We start from the raw sequence: 24730 nt of genomic DNA, 5'->3' as shown, positions 1-24730 counted from the left end.
TCTGCCAACGCATCATCCATATCAAACTTCAAATCCTATACAACTCTTCCTATTGACCCCGTTAAATTTGGTCATCCATCGGAACGTGTCTTTGTCGTTGATCTAGGGGCCCCAGATCCTACGGTAATCATTCATATTGGGTGGAACTCGGTTGAAACCACTTACTACTCGAAGCCCCTCTGATATTCTATCGGTTTTGTGGAATCCCACTTCCACGAAATCAGAACGATATCCATTTCATTTTATAATTTTTCAGGTCCGGTTGCTTGCATTCTTTCCTTCTTTGAGGGGTTTGCCCTGCGATATGCGATTAGTGACAGCATGCATTACCGTTTGAGGTGTTTGCCTCCAGATTGCTAATTTGTGATAGTGCACGTTACCATCGGCCGACGGTCTGCGCACTTGGCCGACGGTCCTCGTTGCTCTGCGTTGATAAAAAATTGCAACTATTACGAGGATATCTCTGATAAGCTTGATCTTTATAAGACTTTTAATTCTTGGCATGATTTTTAAAGAGTTCATGAAAATTCAGAGAGTGTTCTAGGATCCAATTTGGATCACAGCCTTCCCACCGAAAAGCTTTTGGACCACCAAAAGTTTGTTTTTAAGCATCAATCAAGTGAGGATATAGATTCCTCGCTTGCCCAATTTCTATCCATCTTGCACTGCTTGGTTTTGAACCTTTGAGCCCAATCCTAATGTACTCAACATCCCCTCTGCACGTAGTTCTCGCCTTCCTGTCCAGAACTGTCTTCCTGAAATTCATTGAGATATTCAGGCAACAGATCATCAATAGAAGGAAATTGACTCTGCTCTTCGGGATCTTGAATCAATGAAGGTTCAAACATTCTGAAGATTTCTGCATTAAGTACTGAATAGATGTGCATGTAAGCTGGCAAATGAAGGAGAAAAGAATTCTCACCGATTTTCTCAAGTTTCTTGAAAGATCCATACCTTATTGGCTTCAACTTCTTATCTTCACCTTGCATTCTGTCTTTGTTGATATACAGCCAGACTTGATCACCAACTTGGAAACTATGCTCAGTCTGATGCTTATCATGCCTTGCCTTGTACTTGGCCTGGATCTTTTATAGTTGTTCCTATACTGCCTGGTGAATCTATTGGATTTTCTTAATGAACTTGGTTGCCTTGTCCACATCACTGTGTCCCTCAACTGCTATGTCTTTACCAAAGAAAAAATCCAAGGGAGACGTTGGTATGAAACCAAAACAGGTATCAAAAGGAGATATCTGTGTAGAAGAATGTTTAGCCCGATTGTAAGCATGTTGCACATAGCACAAATGTTCATCCCAAAGCTTGGGATGCTTGCTGCAATAGCCTCTGAGCAACTGGATCACTGTCCGGTTGACCACTTCTGTTTGGCCATCTATTTGTGGATGAAAGGTTTTGCTCTTCTTCAGTCTGGTGTCCATCAATTCCCACAGACTTGACCAAAACTTTCCTACAAATCAGGAATCTCAATCAGATACAATAGAAGTGGGTAATCCAAAATGAACCCATACATGCTGAAAGAACAACTTTGTTGTTTGTTCAGTTGTAATCTGTTTGTTACAGGGTATTAAAATACACATTTTGCTGAACCTATCCACAATAACATATAAATAGTCATGACCTTTTCTAGATTTAGGCAATCCCCCAACAAAGTCCATGGAAACACTTTCCCAAGGATGAGAAGGAACTGGTAGTGGAGTGTACAAGCCTAGTTTTCTATTGTTGGGCTTGCTTTTAGCACACATGGTACACTCTCTTACATATCTAGAAATTGTTTCATTCATTTTGGGCCAATAACAAAATCTTTGCAGTTGTGCAACTGTTTTACTTACACCAAAGTGACCTGATATTAGAGAAGTGTGTGCTTCTCGAATTATCTTTACTCTTTCGGTTTGAGGAATGCATAACTTTCCAAAATGATACAAGAGTTGGTCCTTAACATGATAATCCAATTCTTCTACTTGTTTACCATGACTTAAAGTTGTATATACATATTTGAAATTTATATCTTGAGCATATTGTTCAATGTAACTTTCATGCAATACTGAATTATGCTTAAGTATAGTAGATGCATTTATGGTTGGTCTGGACAACATATCTACAACTTTATTGTGTATGCCCTATTTGTATTTGATGACAAGATGAAATTGTTGTAGAAAACCCATCCACCTATAGTGTCTTGATTGCTGTAACTTAGTTTGTGAGTGTAAATATTGAAGTGGTTGATGATCAGTATGTATAATTGTCTCTTTCCCCATTAAATAATGTTTCCACCTTTTCACACTCTGTATTAATGCATACAATTCTTTATCATATGTGGGATAATTAACTACTGCAGAATTAAATGTCTCAGAATGATAACATATGGGTTTACCATGCTGAATCAACACTGCTCCCATGGCATAGTCACTGGCATATGTTTCAATCTCAAAGGGTCTTTGAAGATCGGGCAGTGCTAGTACTGGTGCTGTACTAATATTTTCCTTTAAGGTTTCGAAGGCTTTCTATTGTTTGCCTCCCCACTGAAACACCTTATTCAATTCTGTTAAAGCATGTATGGGACCTACAATCAAGGAAAAGTTAGCAATAAACTTTCTCCAATACTATGCTGCTCCTATGAAGCTTCTAACTTCTGTAGTAGATTTGGGTTTAGGCCAGTTTACAGTGACTACAACCTTAGAAGGATCTATATTCAATTCACCACCCCCTACAATATGACCCAAATAATTCAAATATGTTTTTCCAAATTCACATTTTGGTAGCTTAACATAAATATTTTCTCTTTTTAAAACATCTAGAGTCTCCTTTACATGCTTCAGATGTTCTTCCCATGTTTTACTAAATACAAGAATGTTATCTAAGTATACAATGACAAAATCATCAATAAAAGGCCTGAGTACATCATCCATTACTCTCATGAAAGTAGCAGGAGAATTAGTTAAGCCAAAAGGCATAACTAACTACTCATACAATGCATGCTTTGTTTTGAAAGCAGTCTTCCATGCATCTTGCTCTGTAACTCTAACCTGGTGGTAGCCACTATGCAAGTCCAACTTGGAAAAGTAAACAACTTCTTTCAACTGGTCTAATAGATCATCTATGCGAGGAAGGGGATAACGATTTTTTATCGTTATCTTATTCAGTGCTCAGAAATCAATGCACATTCTCCATGAGGCATCTTTCTTTCTCACCAAGACAATTGGAGACCCACATGGTGATGTGCTAGGTCTTATGAACCCTTTCTCGAGCAGCTCCTGTACTTGCTTCTTGATTTTTGCATTCTCTAAAGCGGACAACCTGTACATTCCGATGTTAGGTGATGGAGTATCTTGCTGCAAATTAATATCATGTAATATTTCCTCTTTGGGTGGCATACCTTTAGGTTCTTGTAATAGCATATCATATTCTGAAACAATTTTTTCTAAATCAGCTTGTAATATTTCCTCTTTGGGTGGCATACCTTTAGGTTCTTGAAATAGCATATCATATTCTGAAACAATTTTTTCTAAATCAACTTGCTATTTAGCATTACAGCCTTCAAATACATTGGCTTTATCAAGTTTATTTTCCTTTACAACCATCAATAAAAATTGTTTGCATGAATTTACAATTCTTTTTGTCTGCCCTGAGTTTATGAGAGTATAATTATTCTTGATTTTATGAGCTCTTACAATATATTCTCTTCCATATTTAACAAGTTGATACTTGTTTTCAACTCTATAGAAAATGGCTTTTCTATCATACAAGTAAGGACTTCCTAAAACAATTCCACATATATCTAAGGGAACAATATCTAACTCAACCTCATCTACAAATGCTGACCCAAAAGAAAACCTAAGTTTACATTGTCTAGTCACTTGTAGCTTTGCTTTATCACATAACCAGCCCAATGGATATGGCTTCTTGTGAGGTGTGGTTATTAATCCCAGTTTCTTTATAATTTCTTCAGAAATTAAGTTTACTTGTGAGCCACTATCAAACAAAGTATCAATCTTTTGATGCTTGGAAATAACTCTAATATGAAAAAGCTCATGTCTTTTCCTCTCATTTTCTTCATTATCAGTAGATTGTGCAGAATTACTAGTAGATGCTTCAGAATTTTTACCTTTTATACCTGTGGCTGCGATTGTTGTTTCATCCCCTGAGTCTGACCCCAAATCCTTCTGAATAGTTGCAGCATCCTTCTTCTTTCTGCCATCGTACTTCTTGGGTTTTAGCTCTGCATGTAGAAGCTAGCAGTGTTCATCATCATGCCCATCCTTCTTACAGTGAATGCACAAATCTTTGGTCTTTTGTACAGCATTTGTCTTCCTCTCTTTCCATTTTTGCTTTCTCTTTTCCTTTTTCTTGCTTGTAGTGGGTTTTGATGAACCCCCAACTTCTGGGTTCACATTCTTGCCTCTAGCCTCTAGATTTGTAACCTGAATAGACACCTCATCTATGCTAGTGGGATTAAACATGAGAATGGTATGTCTTAAATAACTATGTAGACAACCTATGTGCTTCAACAAAGTTTCAAGTGAGTCTAAAGAAATGCCTAGAATCAAAGCTCTTTTTCTAAATTCTTGGGTGTAACTTTGTACACTTTGCCCTTTCAATTGGTGAAGAGTTTGCCAACTCATCATAGCTTGCTGCATATAAGCTAGTGGATAGAATTGTTTTTTAATTGCAGAAACAAATTCATTCCAGGTAGAAAGAATTTTACCATGCTTCTTCAAATCAGCTTGTGTCCTGCCTTCCCACCATACTAGGGCGGTGCCTCCAAGGTGTAGGCTAGCCATCTAAATCTTTCTTCTTTGTGAATCGATGTTCTACACTTTGCGATATACATAAATCTGTCTAATCTAGTTATCTATCTTTTCTGCATTCAATTCTCTGTCATAAACTGGCAAATCAAACTTCACATCTAATTTAATCAAAGAAGGTTTCTTCTTTTTCTTTTCAGGGCTTTCTTTGTGTGAAGAAGATGATGATGAAGGTGATGATGGGGGAGATGGTGGAGAGGGATTCTCTTCTTTTCCTTTGCCTTTTGGGTGGGCAACTAGAAGAGGTTATTCTACTCCTTTATCTTGTTTAGAGGTTGTTGACTCTTCACCTCTACCTTTCTTAAATTCCCTATAAATTTCTTCTACCATGGCTCTCATGGTCATGAAACTGTCCATGAACTGGGAGTCTGATTCCAAGGGACTTTCTTCTAACATTTTCCTCTTAGGATAGACTCTTCCAATTTTTGGGTTAGCTTCAACCAACTCTCCTTCTCCTAATTTAAGCTTTGATCTAGCTATCATTCAACAAAAAATAATCCAACGAAAGCTTGTCTAACCTTAGCAAACTAGATCTCTAATACCACTTGATATGAAATTGATCCAAGACAATTAATAAGGTATTATAGACTCATGTGCATGGATGTGCCTATGTTATTTTATGCAATGGATCGATAATATTGTGAAATACATAGGCAATGAAGTAGTTAAAGAAAACATAACAGGCAAACATATAAACACAAGAATTTTAATAACGAGTTCACCCAATACTCCTGGGCTATGTTTCCTAGTCCAGCCTTCAGTGGTGGCCTCTCTATTATGTTTTCAAAGCAGATTTTTTACAATAGTGAGCTCAATTTGAGTCTCACTCAATAGATACAAATCAGTAAGACTGTACTTGGATTCCCCAAGTCTCTGGAGTACACAGATCCTCCTCACTAAACTCTTGACCTCCATTGGTCACGGTAGTATGAGCCCAATCTGAGACTCATACATGACAGACATTAAAGAGGAGTGTGCTTGAACCTCTCAAGCCTTCTATGGAGTACACAGACCCTCTGACTCTCTCTGTCTCTGTCTTAACTCTGGCTCGATGCTGCCTTTGCTTCTATAGGTTAGCTCAGCTTCTTCTCTCTGCTTTTGGCTTACTTCCTCTACTCTTCACTTACTGTTTCTTCTATCTACTCTTAGCTTCCTCTGTCAACTTGTGGCTTTAAAGTAAATATGCTTTCTCACTGTTTGTTTCCGATTCCTGGCTTTTCAATTCCCCTACCTCTGTCTGTTTGAATCCCTCTATCCTGCGTAATCAGTCACTGTATAATGCCTCATAGGGAGGTGGACACCTAGTTTATAATGGATGAGTGTCAATTCTCTTGGACATATTTGAAATGACCATTTTTTCTGTTAACTCCAAGAATGTCCACAACGCATGACCTTATGCTAATGCATCGTCCATATCAAACTTCAAATCCTATTCAACTCTGCCTGTTTACCCCGTCAAATCCAGTCATCCATCGGAACGCATCTCCGCCGTTGATCTGGGGGCCCCATATCCTACGATCATCATTCAGATTGGGTGGCTTAGTAGCATGATGTTTACCCGTACGATGTGAGCGGTTTTCTCTCTCTTCCACCGGACGCGTGGCACTCGCAGTATGGCATCGAGCGGAACTCGGTTGAAACCGCTTACCACTCAAAGTGCCTCCGATATTCTACTGATTTTGTGGAATCCTGATTCCACGAAATCAGAATGATATCCATTACATTTTACAATTTTTTGGGTCTGGGTGCTTGCGACCTTTCCTTCTTTGAGGGGTTTTCCCTGCGATATGCGAATAGTGACTTGTCGTTAATCGCATATTAGAAACTACCCTCGTTTCTCAAAGTGGCTTCTGGATTGCTAATTTGTGATAGCGCACATTACCATGGGCCAATGGTCTGCGTTCTTGACTGAAGGTCCTCGTTGCTCTGTGCTGATAAAAAATCGCAACTATTACGAGGATATCTCTAATAAGCTTGATCTTTATAAGACTTTTAATCCTTGGCATGATTTTTAAAGAGTTCATGAAAACTTAGAGAGTGTTGTAGGATCGAATTTGGATCAGTGGGTAAGGATGGTGCTGGCATAGGAATTTGGATTCGAAGCGCTGCTTTCCAACCTGACAAAGTTCCTCGTAATGTTTGAGTGTGTTCTTACAAATTGGCTTTTGACTGCTCTAACAATGAAGTGGAATATGAAGCTTTGATTGCAAGTCTGCAAATTTTGAAGAAGTTAAATGCAAAAATGATTTCAATCTATGGAGATTCAGAGTTGGTAATCAAACAGGTAAAGGGAGAGTATCAAGCAAATCACCCATGGATGAGAGCCTACAAAAATGTAGTCCTATACATCTTGCGAATGTTTCCTGATTATAATTTGATAGCTATACCCTGGACTCAGAATATTATTGCAGATTCACTCGCCACTACTGCAAGCAATTTGAAGATCCCAATGAACTCCAACAAGAAGTTTGAAATTCATGTCAAACACCAGTCTATTGTTTCAGATAATTTAAGGTAATGGCAACTGTTTTGGGATGATAATGAAATCAATACCTTTTGTAGAATGAAGGAAAATTCAAAAATCTTTCCATAGATGATGATTATCATACTGATGGACAAGAGATTGAAGTGAAATAGATGGAGGTATTGCAGCTGAAAGATAACATTATTCCTAAAGGTGTCATACCTTTAGAAGAACTTTTTGATGAAGATGATGTTGCTATAAAACCAAGCTTGGTGCCTACAGATAAAGGAGTTGAGGATGTCAATCTTGGAACAGCAGACAAGCCCAATTTTGTGAAATTGTCCAAAGCATTGTCTCCCGAGGTAAAGACTAAATATGTTAGATTGTTATATGAATTTTTTGATGCGTTTGCTTGGGATTATTCATATCTGAAGGTGTATGACAAAGATATAATTCAGCACACTATTCCCATCAAGCTATATCAGAAGCCATTCAGGTAGAAGTTGAGAAGAATCAACCCAAATCTGCTGCCTTCCATCGAAAAAGAGGTAAACAGATTATTTAAAGCTGGTATAATTGTCCCAATCAGATTTTCTGATTGGATTTCAAATATGGTTCCAGTACAAAAGAAGACCAAAGAAATAAGATTGTGTATAGATTTCTGAAACCTTAACAAGGTATCTTTGAAGGACAATTACCCACTTCCAAAGATGGATCATATCCTGCAAAGAGTGGTTGGAGCATCGCGCATGTCACTACTCAATGGATATTCAGGTTATAATTAGATCCTGGTGCATGAAAAAGATCGAGACAAAATTGCATTTACCACACCTTGGGGAACTTTTCATTATGCTAAAATGCCATTCGGTTTGAAGAATGTTGGAGCCACATTTCAGCGAGCCATGGACATCGCTTTCGCTAATGAAAAGGATGTGTTTCTGGTTGTATATTTAGATGATTTGACAGTGTTTTCAAGCTCTGATGATGAGCTTCTAAACCATTTAAAGATTGCTTTTCAGAGATGTAGGAAGTTTGGGTTATCTCTTAATCCAAAGAAAAGTCTCTTCGCCATGGATGAAAGAAAGTTTCTTGGTCATATTATCTCAAAAGACGGTATCCACATTGACCCTTCGAGGATGGAGGCAATTCAACAAATAGATTTTCCCTGAAACAAGAAGGAAATACAAGCTATCAATGGTAAGATGAATTTCTTACGCAGATTCATACCCAATTTAGCTGAACATTTAAGAGAAATAACTAACATGTTGAAAAATGACAGCATGGTAAAATGGACGAAGGATGCCATGAAGTCATTTAATCTGGTAAAGTATGCTTTATCTACAGCCCCGGTCTTGATTAGTCCTGATTACACTCAAGATTTCATTATATTTTCATTTGCATCCGAGCATACCATGGCTGCAGTATTGATGCAAAAGAGAGATCAGTTGGAGAAGCCCATTGCCTTTTTCAGTAGGACTATCCGAGATGCTACCTTGCAGTACAATATAATTGAAAAACAGGCACTTTCTCTCGTCAAAGCATTGAAGGATTTCAGAGTGTACATTCTGCACTCACACATCATAGCATATGTTCCCAATGCAACAGTAAAGGATGTGCTGATACAAACTGATCCAGAAGGAAGAAGAGGGAAGTGGATTGCAACAATGTTGGAATATGATCTGGAGATTAAACCCACAAAGTTGATCAAAGGACAAGGCTTGGCGAGACTAATGGCTGAATCAAATCTACATGCTTTAGATATCAATCTCATCGTAGCCATGTCAGAAGATGAAGAAGAAGGCTCTCTCATTCAAGTGTCTGAAATGTTTCTTCAGTCACCATGGTATTTAGACATAGTGTATGTACTTCAGCACCTTTCGCCACCTCTGGGAATGACAAAGAACAAAGGTAGATCACTCAAACTCAAAGCTGCAAAATTCTACATTTTAAATAATGCCCTTTATTGGAAAGATCCAGGAGGTGTTTTACTTAACTGTTTGGTTGAAGATGAAGCTCAGCAGGTGATGTATGACTTTCATAAAGGTGATTGTGGTGGTCATTTTTTCTAGAAGACAACGGCAAATAAAGTGTTGAGAGCAGGTTATTACTGGCCGACTCTATTTTCAGATGTTTATAAAACAGTCATGAGCTGTCATGAATGTCAGGTCTTTCAAGGGAAAAGAAAATTGTTTCCTCTTCCTCTGAAACCTGTCAAAGTCAATGCACCATTTCAGTAGTGGGGACTCGATTTCATCAAGGAAATCCATCCAACATCATCGGAACAACACAAATGGATCCTAATAGCAACCGACTACTTCACCAAGTGGATTGAAGCAATTCTGACCAGACAAGCCACAGATACGGTAATCATCCAATTTCTAGAGTCAAATATTTTATCTCGTTTCAGTTGTCCTAATAAAATCATCACAGATAATGCAGTTGCATTCAAATCAAAGAGGATGATCAAATTTTGTAGCAAGTATAATATTACTTTGAGTCATTCTACAGCATATTACCCACAGGGAAATGGTTTGGATGAATCATCAGATAAGTCTTCGGTGAACATCATCAAGAAGATGCTAGAAACAAATAAGAAAAATTGGCACAGAAAATTGGTTAATGCATTATGGGCTAACAGAGTGAGCCACAAGAAATCCATAGGTATGTCTCCATTTGAGTTAGTTTATGGCATTGACAAAATCTTTCCAACATCTCTTGGTGTTCCAGTTATGAGACTATTATAGGAGGCTGGCAGTGAAGAGGATGACTTTCAGTGAAGAATCAATCAGATGATTCATCTGCAGCAAACAAGGGATGAAGTTTTCCAAAACACTTTCAGATTACAAGAAAAGATCAAGAAGATCTATGATCGGAAAACTAAAGAAGACAAATTTCAGCTAGAGGATGTAGTGTTGCGGTGGGATGCTTGGAATGAGGACAAAGGAAAGCACAGTAAGTTCGAAAACTTATGGAGAGGACCCTATAAGATTGTAGCACACAGAGGAAAAAATGCTTTTCTGCTCAAGGAGATGGATGGTCAGGATTGTCCAGGAGGACCAGTTAATGGTAGGCTCTTGAAGCATTACTACTTTTGAGGTTATTTTTGAAATTATGACATGATCATTGTACATACCATTTTCCCTTTCATTGCAAGATTTCAAGGTACACAATCATTCCATCTTGGGGCCTGAAGTGAAGGCTATAAATTTTGAATGATAGGTGTAAGGTTTGTTGGCTTTGATCTAGTTTCTATTCACAGTTTGAGTCATGAGTCAGTTTCAGTTTGCATTGTGTCAGTTTTAAGTTTTTGAAAGGTTTTGACTTCGTTTCCCAATGGATAAGTCTACTAGCTCTACGGTGTTCTTGGCACCTCCAAGGAGCTACCATCCCCATTGGAGCCAATGTTAGTGTCAGTCTTGTCATATTGCCATCAGTGATCAAAATTTTCTCTTTTGCATTTTCATAGTAGGAGTCCCATATTGTAAATTTTCAATAATCCATTAGGTCATGGATCCACTGATGGTTGAGGCCACTGTCGTTTTCCCTCATGAAACATACTTGTTGATCCTCTTTCTTATTGTTTTCAGTCAAAATTCATTTTCCTTCTGCAGTTCATTCCATTAGGTTACTAGGGTTTGGTCTCATTAGGTTTTAGGGTTTTCACCGTAGTTAAATTTGATGGTTGAATTCCAATAAAGATCAGCAAGGACATGAGGATGCCAAATAAACTCAAGAAAAGTATCAGAAGAATTGAAAATTATTTTTATTAAAGTCAAATGTAATTTTCACCTCAAAACATGTTTTGAGGTGAAAACAGAGTATTTTGTTTCTATTTATTATTTTTTATGTAATTTCATTTTCCTATATGTAATATTGATCCTAAGCTACCCATAAGTCACCAAGCTATTCTTCCAAGCTACAAAGACTACAAAGAAATCAAGGTAACATGAGCAAATCCACTTGCAAAAGCAAAAAGTGAACATGCATTAAAATCAGGGTTTCTAAAAGGCAAAGAGACATTGGAAAAGTGGGTTTTCAAAAAGCAAAAATTAAAATGAGGTTCATATATAAACTCATTTTAATCTATTTTCATTCCAAAATGATTGTATCATTTTGCATGCAAAGGAGCCAAGGAGAGAAGAAAAATCAATTTTCTAAGTGTTCTTGAGCGAAACAGAGGTGGCGTTGTGCGTAGGTAATGGGCGTTGCGCTTCTGGAGGAATTTTGCCCAGCGCTGCACGTAGGGAGAAGGGCGCTATGCATAGGGAAATTTTTCACAGTGTATTTTTCAATAGGCACTGCGCTTAGGGCCTAGCGCTGTGCATCTATGCAGAAGCGCTACGCTTAGGGAAGCCAACACCAAAAACTCTCCCAACTTTAAATCTATGCCAAATTACCTTCAAATCTACCTTGTGCAAGTAAGTATCATTGCTTTACTTGCAATTTAGTTTGCATATGTGAAGATTTTCAAAGTTTTTCACTCTCTATATAAAACCCTAATTTTCACTATAAAACCCTAGTCATTTGGTTTTTCCCATCACTCAAACTCATAACTAAACCCTTCACTTATTATTCCCATCATTTTTATCATATTCTACCACCCATTTATCACTCCCTAAACCTTCCCCTCCCTCTCATGCTTTACCCATAGCTTCCTAAAGTCATCCATACCCATCCCTACAAACCCTAGAGCATATCATTCATCCCATACATTGTCTAAACTGTGAAAACCAAGAAAATTGATTAATCATGGATAGAGGTGATTCTGGTTATGATGAGCCGTCAGTAAGTGATAGTTTAGTGGAGAGGGGAAGGGAACAGAGAAAGCCTCATAACAAAGGCAAAATCACAAGAGAAGAGCCAACCAACCTAGCATAACTACAGGCCTCCCCATTAGCAGTTTCTTGTTTCAGACACCTTCAATGTTATGAATTCTGTGAACTAGTGGAGAGATTTTAGTTTCATCATGAATTGGGTAGACTCTTTATAGCCAACCTACATAACAATGAAGTGACTCTTGCTGGGGTGACTTTCACAGTGTCACCATATGTTATTTTAGAGACCACCAGGATCCCTGATGTTGGTGAGAAATGGTATAAGGCTTAGGAACTTGATGGAAATATTATGAGCCTTACATTAAACCTTAGTACAGAAGTCGGGTGAAGAGGTTTTTCCCCTTCAAATTTTTGGAGAACAGGTATGTCCCTTTGATGAGGATTATCATCAAGTATTTCACGTGTGAGGGCAGGTTTTCCAGGTTATACACTTATCATATCAGACTCCTCATGCACTTCACAAGGGTAAAAATGTTGAACCTCCCTTATTTCCTGTTTAGAAACATTGACAAGATGGCTTACCTTGTACAGAAGAAGCCATATCCTCAGCAGATGAACAATATATATCATTACTCCTTAATTAAAATTATTGTCCTTCACCATCTCAGTCTTCTCAATATTCCTTGGGAGACTTTCATAGCTCATGACATGTTCAGAGGACCTCAGATTCCTCCCTCCATGGTGCAAGAGATAGTTGGACCCTCTACTCATGAGAAAACAAGAGAAGAACACAAAGAGCCAAAAACTGCTGAGGTGTCTGTATTCTTGACATATCAAAGAGGTACAGGGAAGTTATTTGCAGGTGCTAGGAAAGTGTTTGCTCCACAAGATGTGGAAGGGACCTTGCCTTCTTCATCAGTTCACAGGCAAATGTTATCTCCACATGGTGTGGAAGGGGCTTTGCCTTCTAGATCAACAAAACAAGTACAAGTTGAGCAGTTGAACAAAGGGAAGGAAAAGATGCAGGAGGATGACTTGGATGATGAGAAAGAAAGGGAGTTTGAGTTGGAAGAACATCATGAGCCCGAGCAACATGACACTAAGGTTATTGATTTAGAGACTCAGGATGAAGAAACCATCAAAGACATTATCATACAGGAAAGGGAAGCTCAAATACAAGCTTTGGTAGAACACCTAGAAAGAGCCAAGTTTGTCATCGCATAATTGGAGCGGGAGAACAAAAAATTAAGTGATAAATAGGTCCTCATGGAGCTTTAACTACTGAAAGAAAAGAGGCAAAGTGGCGAAGAGGCTCATGTCACTTTGACTCCTATCGAGCAGGAGATTGAAAACGATAGGGAGACTTGGCTTGAAAGAGTCAACCTACATCTTGAAGGGATCATTGAGAAGGCCAACAGGGACAAGAAAATGCTTAGACATATGGCATATCACTACATGAGTGTAATAAAATCTGTAACCTAAGGATCAGAAAGTTGAAAGCTAGGTTGAGGAGGGCTTTAGAAGGCAAAAATAAGGAGGATATATTAAAGATGTTAGCTGAAGCCTCCTTGGCTAATCAAAGCAGTTGATGGTGGTGCCTCATACCAATTTTGGGCAGGTTTTGAAGAAATTTTCTCATTTTGGAATTTTAGAAATTCAAAACACAGAAAATCTGCCTACTTTTTCTAGGTGCACCCAATGCACAAATGGCTTACATTTTTGGATTCAAGGCATCAAGTACATGCGCCTAGCAATTTTCAGAATTTTTGGAGCAGATTTAGTCCACCAACAGGTCCAAAAACGCTCAAAATTTGACCTGTCTGCTATTTTTTGGACACACAGAAGAAGCCTTGGGAGAATCAATTTTTTAGGGGGGAAATGAGCTCCAAATCCTGAAATTCTAGGTGTTCTAGAAACTAGACTTGAAGACCTTTCCAATGACTTATCCTAGGCTAAATTTGGATGATGGGAAGGCCTTTAAAAGTGGACTCAAAGTAGTGTTGCATGTAGGACCAGTGGCGCTGTGCGTAGGGCATTTTTACTCAGGATGATTGTTTTGCTAAATTTTTACTATTTTATTTTTTTCTCTCTCATGGAGGTGAATTTGCTAATGTAATTAATGCCATGGTTTATAAATGTAATATTCAAACACTAGTAGATAGTAGATTCATTAGATAAAAATTGGTTTTGAGGGAAATGAATCAGTTTCCCCTCTTTCAGAGGCAAGTTGTTTGACTGCCTATATTCCTGGTCCTTGTTTAGAAATGGTTGAAACAACTCCTTTTCTCATGGTTTTGACCCCTGATGGTTAGGATGAGTGTTTTGAAAGTCTATATCATGCATTTTATTTTTCATTGGCAAGGGTTGGATTTAGCTGGATGCTCATGTATTGAACACATATCATTTTGTAGCAATTTTGGCAGGAAACTAATAAAGTTGTAGCTATTTTTATGGGATCCCTGTGGTATGGCCTTTAGCATGTGTTTCTTCTTCTGTTAATATTTTCTCATGTTATTTATGTATGTCTCTTTCATATAATTGCTTATGATTGGTTTTTTTCAAGTCAGATAGGTGGAATACATTAGGTTTTAATGCTCTGCCTTGGGAAAACACCATTATTTCATGTTTTTTCTTCTATTTAGGAATGATTCTTGACTTTCTCAGGCCCTTCTTAGCTCCTCACTAGTCTATAATTTCACCCCATTAAGCCTAAGGTGCTAAAGATCATACCTACCTTGCCCCATAGAATCCCTGACAATTTTGACTTAGTTTCCCGGACCCAAATTTCCCAGCTCCTCCTGATCTCGCAAAAAACACCAACAAATTTTATCAAAACCTTTTGAGATACTATACCTAGCATAAAATATTGTTCCTAGTTCAGTCATCTTGACTGAGATTCATAAGGAGAGATCCCTCTCCCGGCCTGGTAGGGCTAGCTACCAGGTTAAGCTTGGTTTGTGGTTACCCTAGAATTGCCTCCTTTCAGCTTGAAGTCAATCTAGGCGATAACATTCTCTACAAATCTCACTCTAAGACTATGCAGAAAAGATGATTGTAGATTTACCCGACAATGAAATATAACCAAATCAAAATACTATAATCTAATTCTACTATAACCAGAAGAAAAAGAATCAATGCACATGAAACATAGAAAATACTCAAGGGAAAGCCTCAGCTAAAACCCCCACTATCTGTATTATCATACAAGGTGGAAATACATTAGAATTATACAAAACCTTAGCTCTCACAGCTAGCCAGCTCTCAGTACAATCCTCCTGGATGCTCACAGGTAAACAGAGCTTCTCACAAGCGTTCCTCTCTGCCCTCCAAGCTCTTATTTCCTTGCACTATTCCTCTGGGATGATCTTCTCCAACTAAGTGGAAAACTGATCTCTCACACTGATCTCACACCCTGTATGAACTGCGCAATGCTCAAGGAACCTTTCCTTGACTACATGCATGAGTTTCCTTTATAGGAAAACACATGCAACTGATAGTACATTGTCCTTGACATTTAGCTCAACTGGCTTTTTCTCATAATAGACATGCATGAGTTTCTGATGAGAGAATATTCAGTTATCTGGAGTACACTGGTTGAGTGCATGCATGCATCAACTGACTGATAACTCACAATTAGTTCCTCAAACAATTTCGAATTAATTTAACTGGACTTAACTGAGTAAACTGAGTTAACTAATTACAACTCAAATATAACTCAATATTATCTCCTTAATTAAGGGATAATCTCCTTAATTTAAGGGATAACTATTGCATGATTGTAGAAAGACTTCTAACTTGAATTTCTCTAACTAATTTATCCATAATGAATTAATCAATTATTTACAAGTAGCTGGTGAGACTAAATTTGATTTTAATTCATAATTTTAATTCAAGGACAAATTAAAATTGGAATTTCTGGATTCTATTTTTATCATTTCTTGTTGTTATTTTCAACACTCCCTCTCAACAAGAAAGGAATTCAACTCGATCCCATTCGTGAACCTTTGGAATGTTATGCATGCAACACTTCTCTCTAGTGTTGTTGCTCCAATAACTCCAGAAACAAAAAAACATCTTGAATTAGTATGATGCATCTGGCATCAAAGTCTCTAACTGTTATTGCCTCTGTCAACTGAAAACTTTGCGCTTCTGCTGACTTTGTCTTTCTGCACTATTGTCAATCCTTCTCTGTGATCTTCAGTATCTGACTGGTCTAGCCTCTGTCACTTTGATGTTTGATTGCATCAATCCCACTACTATGTACTTTGGGCTCCCGTAGCAAGGTATGATCCATGAGATAAAACCTCTGAATGGACCCTGCCCAATTTCAGCTTTCTTGAGACTATCACTTCAAATTTCCCCACCTCACACCTGGAGGTATGGCTACATGTGATCCCTCTGCCCACTTCTCCAACTTTGGCTCCTCCACAATTTTCTGAGACTTCTTCTAGGGATGCATGTTGAAAGGTAATTTACTCTCCCTCTCAACCACCAAATCTCTAACATTTTCCTTGCTCTTCAAGGATTTGCATGTATCTTGAACCTCAAGAGCATACAGGTTCTTGAATCGTGAACTGATCTGTGGCACCTGTCTCATGGTTCAATGTGTCTAAGGAATGCCTTTCCTTTACTAAAGACAACATCGTAGCCTTTGTCCTCCAGCATTGCGACCGATACCAAGTTATTCTTCAGTCGAGGAACATACTTCACATCTGTCAAGGAGATAGGAGCTCCATGCTCCCTTTAAAAAGCAACCGTGCCTTCTCCTAAAACACTACACTTTCCGTCATAACCCATCTCTATGCACATCTTGAGGTCTTTCTCCTCCAAGACACTAAATAAACTTTTATTACTGGTCATGTGGAATGAGGCTGCACTGTCAAGATACCGAACACAACCCATCATCGATGTCACCATGCATGCAATGAGGGTAAATTCCATTTCAAACTAAGAGGCTAATGCCTCACCTTCTAATCCTAACGCGGATCCCTCCTTGAACTTCTTCGATGGGAAATTAGTTGCATAATGTCCCATCTCAATTGAAGTATGATATGAATTTGATTTGCACCTGTAACCCCGAGCTTCAAACTTCGAATTCTCTTCTCTGTATACTATTCACAACTCCGATAAACTTGGCTACGATACCATGTAGAAATTTCTCTATAGATCAGCTAGCTCCGATACCATGTAGAAATTTTGCAAATTCTCTATAAATCCCACTCTAAGACTATGTAGAAAATCTGACTATAGATTAACACAATAATGAATATAACCAAAGAAAAATACCATAATCTATTTCTACTATCAATTTGCGGAAGCTTAAAGGTTGAGCTTGTTAGCTTCCTATACCAATAGGTGTCATAATTTATGATTGGCTGATTTTAACTCTGTAATATGTACATACCTTTGCTTTCTGCAAATGTTTTCCATATTATAAAAAATAAAAAATGTAAAGAGGGTATACCCTAGAAAAAGAATACAAGGGTAAAAAGGATAAAGAAAAGGTTAAAAAAAGGAAAGAAAATGAACCCCAACAAAAAGAAAAGACCATGAAAGTGTGCAAGTATAAATGCCACTACTTCTTTACTTTTGTATAATAAAAAATTGTGTGCAGCTTGTCACCTATGCCACAATTCATGAATAGTCAAATAGTTTAATCTTGGCTAGTTCATATTTTCAATTTCATGTTTTAGAAGTAGAGAATAAAGATCTGACCAAACAGTTTAATCTTGGCAGATAAGTAGATAAGTAGAGTAAGTAAAAGGAGCTCAATAGTGTAATATGAGCCCTTGGATGTAATAAGTGTAGATTTAGATAGATATCATTATGTAAAAAAAAAGAAAGTTTGATAAGGGTTTTCCAGTTTAAGTGCACCCTAATAAATAAATGAAAATGCTAGGATAAAGTAGGTATGGTAAGTAGATGATGGTTGTAGAATAAATGTGTGGTGAATGGTTAAGTTTTATGCTTAAATATTTTGCTTTCATCACTTGGACAAAGCACAATTCACATTGAAAATAGCACATCAAGGAAACAAAGTCAAGTTGATTAACTTCCTTACTCCATTTTTCCCTAAAAATTCACTAATTTCCCCTAAGTACTGAAGGCATATACAATAAGTTAAAGGGGCTCAGAGCATTTCTCTGACTTTTGGAGGGACTGAACCCTCAGCCGAACAATTCAGAATGCCTAAAATACTTAAATCCCCTTCATCAACATTTACAACTCCATAAGATCATTCATTCCCTTAATAAAGCTTTTCCTAAGTAAAATCCTATTTTACTTAGGAAAATTAAAACATTCCCTATACAAAAACCCTAATGTTCTATTAGCCTAAGTTATGAATGTTATATGATGAAAATTCTTTCGGAAACATTTAACTTAGTGCATTTCATATCCTACATGGTCATATTAACTTTGACTCATATTGTTATGTAATTCCCGAATAAAATGACATTACCCACGCCTGTATTATTATATTATACGAAACCCCGACTTTTTACATATCCCGCCCTGATGGTTAAATATAATCGTAAATCAAATAAAAAATGGGATTAATTAGCTAATCTGTAGTTAATTAAGAACCCTACCTCCCTGCCATGCTAATGAGAATTAATTAAGTCATCAGGACTAATTAATAACTCAGCGACCAAACAAATCACCCTCGATATGATTAAGTCTTTTAATTAATGTTGGGCCCACCCCTGTTATACATCAGTCATGTCATTGTCCCGACTATCATCCGATCGGATCCTTCAGATCCAACGCCCCTCACTCATATCGCGCGGGCCTTTTGGTCGACCTTTAGAGCGCGATGTGAGTGGTTTTGTGAACAGTGCCGATGCTATGCGTCGAGAAATGTATGGAATCGTGCGACTCCCCCCAAATACCACTTACCCTCCATAACCGGTGCAATGAAACCCGCTTCCCACTCTCCACATATGATAAATTGTCCACTGTTCATTTAAACCTTACCCGCCAATATCAACCATTTACCCGTTTAAACACAAAAACCCTAGTTTTTCTCGTTTTCACCTTATTGTGCAATAAAACCATATGTAACCCATCTGCGCCACCTAAAGCCTCTGTTAACCGATTCGAGCATGGTTTACCTCCCGAAAAGCATTCTGGACTCACTCCACAGACCTTTCAAGCTCAAATGAAACCTTTTTTACCTCCCCTGCAAGCCAATGCTTTCTTAACAGTTTGTTTTGTTTTACAGGTGATTAGAAGACCACAGCCTTGAATAGATAGTCTTAATACTAGTCATAAGACCTATTTACTCCAAAATTGTTATCAAATCTATTCAAACAAAGATGGAAAATAAAACACACAGTTAAAAGACAAGCAGAGGAAACACGAAATTAAAAGGATTTACTGTTGAAATAGATAGTAAAAACCTAAAATATACAGTGAAGGTAAAAGGACACAGTAAAGAACAATCAAAGTGTATCAGGATTATAGAGTACCAGATTGAAGACCAAGTCAAGTAAATCATCTAGCATGAAGATAAACAGCAGGGAAGACAGTTACAAAGAAGAGCATACAAATTCATGTCAAAGTGAAGATAGATGAAAAACAGAGCGGTAAAAGTAAAAAGTAAACATGAAGGAAGTAAGGGTTAAACAGATATGGAAACAATTTCACCAGCAACAATGAAGTTATCCAAAGTAAAAGTTAAAAATAGTTAAAAGGAATTTAAGGTTAAAAGATGAAATCAGAGCAGAAATGGTACATTCTTCAGAAATTTTCTGTTTAGGTCATAGTTTTGCAGAAACTACTCTGGCCAATCCAAGAAGTATTTTGAGAAACTGGAGGAGGTTTTTATTCCTAACAGGCCAGTCTACAAAAAATTATCTTACTTTTTACACAAGTATTACCAAAAGGGAGATAAGTGCATGCCCTTACAACCTATTTTTCAGTTTGTGCAAAGTACTGTTTTTGACATTGTTTTGCAGAGCATATTGTGAACATTTGAAGGTGAATTTTGGGAAACGGAGAGAGGTTTATCTCAAAAACGTTCTTATCTACAAAAAATCTTTCACATTTTACATATCTATCACGCATTGAGATATACAAGCATATCATTGGACCGTAAGTTTGTAGAATTTCTAGGGCAGAATGGACAAAGAAAGGATGCAGTTAGTGACTGAGATGTCTCATCATCAACTAAGAGTTGCTATCAAATTCGAATTTCTCTTCTTTGTCACCATAAATCCATAAACATAGTGCCAAATAGATTCATTAGTTTTGAATGTCCTTTATTAAAGTTCTATTAATGTAAAACAATTTGAGATATTTGTAAAACCAACCTTGATATTTTTTCAAGATATTTCAATTTAGAATTTGTATAAATACTTCTTCATTTGAAGTATTGTGGGTGGATTCTATAACATCTCTGTATATCTATGCTATCAAGCTAAGAAAGCTTTTGTATTCAAATCTAGATTTTTGCTAGAAAATGAATGAAAGTTGAGGACATTTTATCAGATTCTCGTGCAGCGTGATTACAAATAATTATTCTATACTTGTGATTTTATGTATTTTCTATATGTTTCAATGTTTCATGCATCCTAAATCTAAATGGTAAAATAGTCAAAGTGTGTGAGAATTAGCTTTATTGCTCTCTGCTATCAACAGTTTACCATTTTTATGTTTTCTTCTAAACTATCTCGCTAAAGGAATTCTTCATTGCTCCTCTATCCCTGTAGTTTTTCTCATAAGTTCCTGGTATAGGATTCTTAATTGCCCTCTTCTAGTTGACCCATATTACTTTCTTCTTTCTAATCCTGACTTGAGGATTCTTAATTTCCCTCTAGTTTTTAGCAGAAATATCACCCATTCAAGCCCCAAAGTTTGTTTTTATTCTGTTATCTTGCCTATTGAACTTATACCTCAGCAATTTGACTTGATTCAGTAAATTATCGTTGATTGACTCCATAGCCCAATGGTCTAAAAGCCTAGTTTGCCCATTTGTTTTAGAATTTCACCACCCAATCAAAAGAAAACATCACGAGCACTAATAACTAGCCTAAGATCATATAAAAACAATGCTAAATCATAAAGAGACAGCCATATCTGAGTGTAGATTGGCTAGGATCTATACTTAAAAGATTGGTTTGTGGTTACCTTGGAAATTTATTTCTTTAACCTTGAGAAAAATCTGAGTGATAACATAGTGGCGACCATACTGGTGAGGACTAACATTTTCTTTATAATCGTTTTACATGTTTAGATATGATCTATGATGGTGGATAGTGATCAGACACACAAAGGTTAAAATCGTCCACCTGGCGACTCCAAATCAATTCTACAATCAAGACTCCACTGGAGAAATGAACCTGAAAAAACTATGTGAAAAGATCAGGCTTTTAACTTGGATTGTTATCCAAGACATTATGTTCTTTCTCATTGATAAAGTTTTTCAATGTATATTGTATTTTAGAGATGATTTTAGATTAAATTTTTATTATTTTCCTTTTTAAAATGTAGATATAAAGTCTCCTTACACATTTGAACAACAATCTTCTAACTCTTATGAAAATCATTTTCCAATTGAGGAGAATCAAAAAATTCAGACCATCATGCAATCCCTATACATATTCCAATACCTCATAAAGTTCCTAATAGATATAAGCCCCTCATCTTACCTTCTACACTCCATGCTTTCCCTAACGATTATCACAAGAACCTCCCTAGGTTTGATGGAGATAATGGTATCACTGCCCAAAAGCATATTCAAACTTCTGAGGATTATCTTAACTTATTTGAAGTAGATGAAGAGGATTTCAGTATTAGGCTTTTTGCTCTTTCTTTGCAAGACAAAGTCAAGAGTTGGTTCAAAACCCTGCCTAAGGCAAGCATCTCAAATATCCAGTAGTTTCTCAAAATCTTCCTTGATAGATGAATAATCAAATTCAATATTCTTGTAATCATAGAAGAATATAATCAGTTAAAAAGACATCCAAATGAAACAATACAAAAAATTTCAAACAGATTTAATCAAATCTATTATTCAATGCCATCAAATATAAGACCTCCCCCTGGTTCAGCTCTTTTGCATTACCCGAGAGCATTTGATCCAGATCTATAATTTCAGCTAAGAGAAAGAAACCCCTTAACACTGGAATAGATGCAAAACATGGTAGTAGATGTAGAAGTTAATCTGCAAATTAGAAGAGAAAAGTTGAAAGCAGGAAAAGAGGAAAAATTCAACATTTTGATAAAGAAGATAGAGGAGAGGATACAAAAGATCACCATGAAAGATGAATTTTTTGTTCAAAATCACCATGACACATTTGTTTCACAAAAAGAAGAGGTTGACAGCCATGAACAAATTCCTATTAATTTCAACTACCATAATTTGAAGATAGAGTTATAGAACCATATATGGAGAGGCAATCTGCTGATCTAATATGTACATTTGGTGACTTTACTTCTTAATATGATGTGCCTAAGCTTGACCACTATAATAATTATTATGTTCCTCAAATCCAAATTAACCTTGCAGAGGAATCAAAAGCTAATTTGAGGAATAAGGAAGTTCAGGTTCAATATCTTGAAAACAATGATCAACTTGTTCATTTCAGTTATGAGAATAAGGAGGAAAGTGCAGAAAATTTTGAAATCAGTGAAGGAACTTTACCATTTTGTTTTGCTTCGTTTCAGTTTATCAGAGATAACTTTCATGCAATCAGAAATCAAATGTCAACAAGTTTTGATATTAACCATCTAGAGGGAAATAAAATCCTTGTGCAAGACTTCTCATATCTAGATTTTCAACCCCAAAATGCCATTGAATGCCAAGTTGCAGAAGAAGACTTAGAAGCTGGAACATATGATCAAATGATCCAAGATAATTCCCTAGCATTCTGTTATGAGGAAGTTCAGTTTTTGAAAGGAAATTTGCATAATCTTTCTGTAAAAAAGGATGAGCAGCTTATAGAAATTTATGAAGTTCCATTTGAACCTATATGTGATAAGTTGTAGCAATCCTTTCAAGTTCTTTATGATCCCATAGCCGATAGGATGGATAATGAATGCAATCAGAATTTTTCTCCATTAACAGACTATGAGAGTCAAAATCAAGATGATAATAGTTTCAACAGACAAACATTCCAATCAGTAGAAGTATCATCACAAAGCTCATCTGAAAGTCTACAGGGTGATAAATATGAACGTATTATTTCAGTTTCATGGCATACAGGCCATACACAACAGATGTACAATTGTTTGAATCAGTTCAAGAATAGTGTATATATTTTACAAGATCCTTTTCTACAGTTTCTAGAGTCAACAAAGGAAATCAGGAATTTCCTTATCTTCTCAAAGGTTAACAAAGCTATATTTGATTTCAAGATCTCAATTTTAACCACCAACAAGCACAAGAAACAAAATTCACCAATGTATATGATGCTTGAGTGGTTGCATTGGCTATTTCATTTTACCTAACCAGCAGTCAGAAAGCTGATTAGAGTAAGTAGGTAAGATTTCAGTTTGAATAAATTCAGTTTCCATCAGCAAGTTTATGTTAGATCAGATTTCAGTTTGCAGAAAAGGGTGTAGTGTCAGTTCAATATTTTCAGTCACAAAGATTATACAATAGAGCATACACATGTGTGGGATTGGCCCAATGGATCAGACTACTGGTCAACGGTGTTCTTGACATTTCACAAGGAAATGCCATCCCCAAGTGAAGATGTTGGTAGGTTCCTATACCAATAGGTGTCAAAATTTATAATTGGTTGATTTTAACTCTATAATATGTACATACCTTTGCTTTCTGCGAATGTTTTCCATATTATAAAAATTAAAAAATGGAAAGAGGGTATACCCTAGAAAAAGAATAAAAGGGTAAAAAGAATAAAGAAAAGGTCAAAAAAGGAAAGAAAATGAACCCCAACAAAAAGAAAAGACCATGAAAGTGTGCAAGTCTAAATGCCACTACTTTTTTACTTTTGTATAATAAAAAATTGTGTGCAGCTTGTCACCTATGCCACAATTCATGAATAGTCAAACAGTTTAAGCTTGGCTAGTTCATATTTTCAATTTCATGTTTTAGAAGTAGAGAATAAAGATCTGACCAAACAGTTTAATCTTGGCAGATAAGTAGAGTAAATAAAAGGAGCTCAATAATGTAATCTGAGCCCTTGGATGTAATAAGTGTAGATTTAGATAGATATCACTATGTAAAAGAAAAGAAAGTTTGATAAGGGTTTTCCAGTTTAAGTGCACCCTAATAAAGAAGTGAAAATGCTAGGATAAAATAGGTAGGGTAAGTAGATGATGGTTGCAGAATAAATGTGTGGTGAATGGTTAAGTTTTATACTTAAATCTTTTGCTTTCATCACTTGGACAAAGCACAATTCACATTGAAAACAGCATATCAAGGAAACAAAGTCAAGTTGATTAACTTCCTTACTCCATTTTTCCCTAAAAATTCACTAATTTCCCCTAAGTACTGAAGGCATATGAAATAGGTTAAAAGGGCTCAGAGCATTTCTCTGACTTTTGGAGGGACCGGACCCTCAGCCCAATAATTTGGAATGCCTAAAATACTTAAATCTCCTTCATCAACATTTACCCCTCCATAAGATCATTCATTCCCTTGATAAAGCTTTTCCTAAGTAAAATCCTATTTTACTTAGGAAAATTAAAACATTCCCTATACAAAA

The sequence above is a fragment of the Pinus tabuliformis genome, chromosome 8, assembly GCF_031772625.1.
Source record: "Pinus tabuliformis cultivar Carrire ecotype Pingquan chromosome 8, CPIR1, whole genome shotgun sequence".
Taxonomy (NCBI): Eukaryota; Viridiplantae; Streptophyta; class Pinopsida; order Pinales; family Pinaceae; genus Pinus; species Pinus tabuliformis.
The sequence above is the reverse complement of the archived record's forward strand: the minus strand, read 5'-3'. Positions refer to the sequence as shown.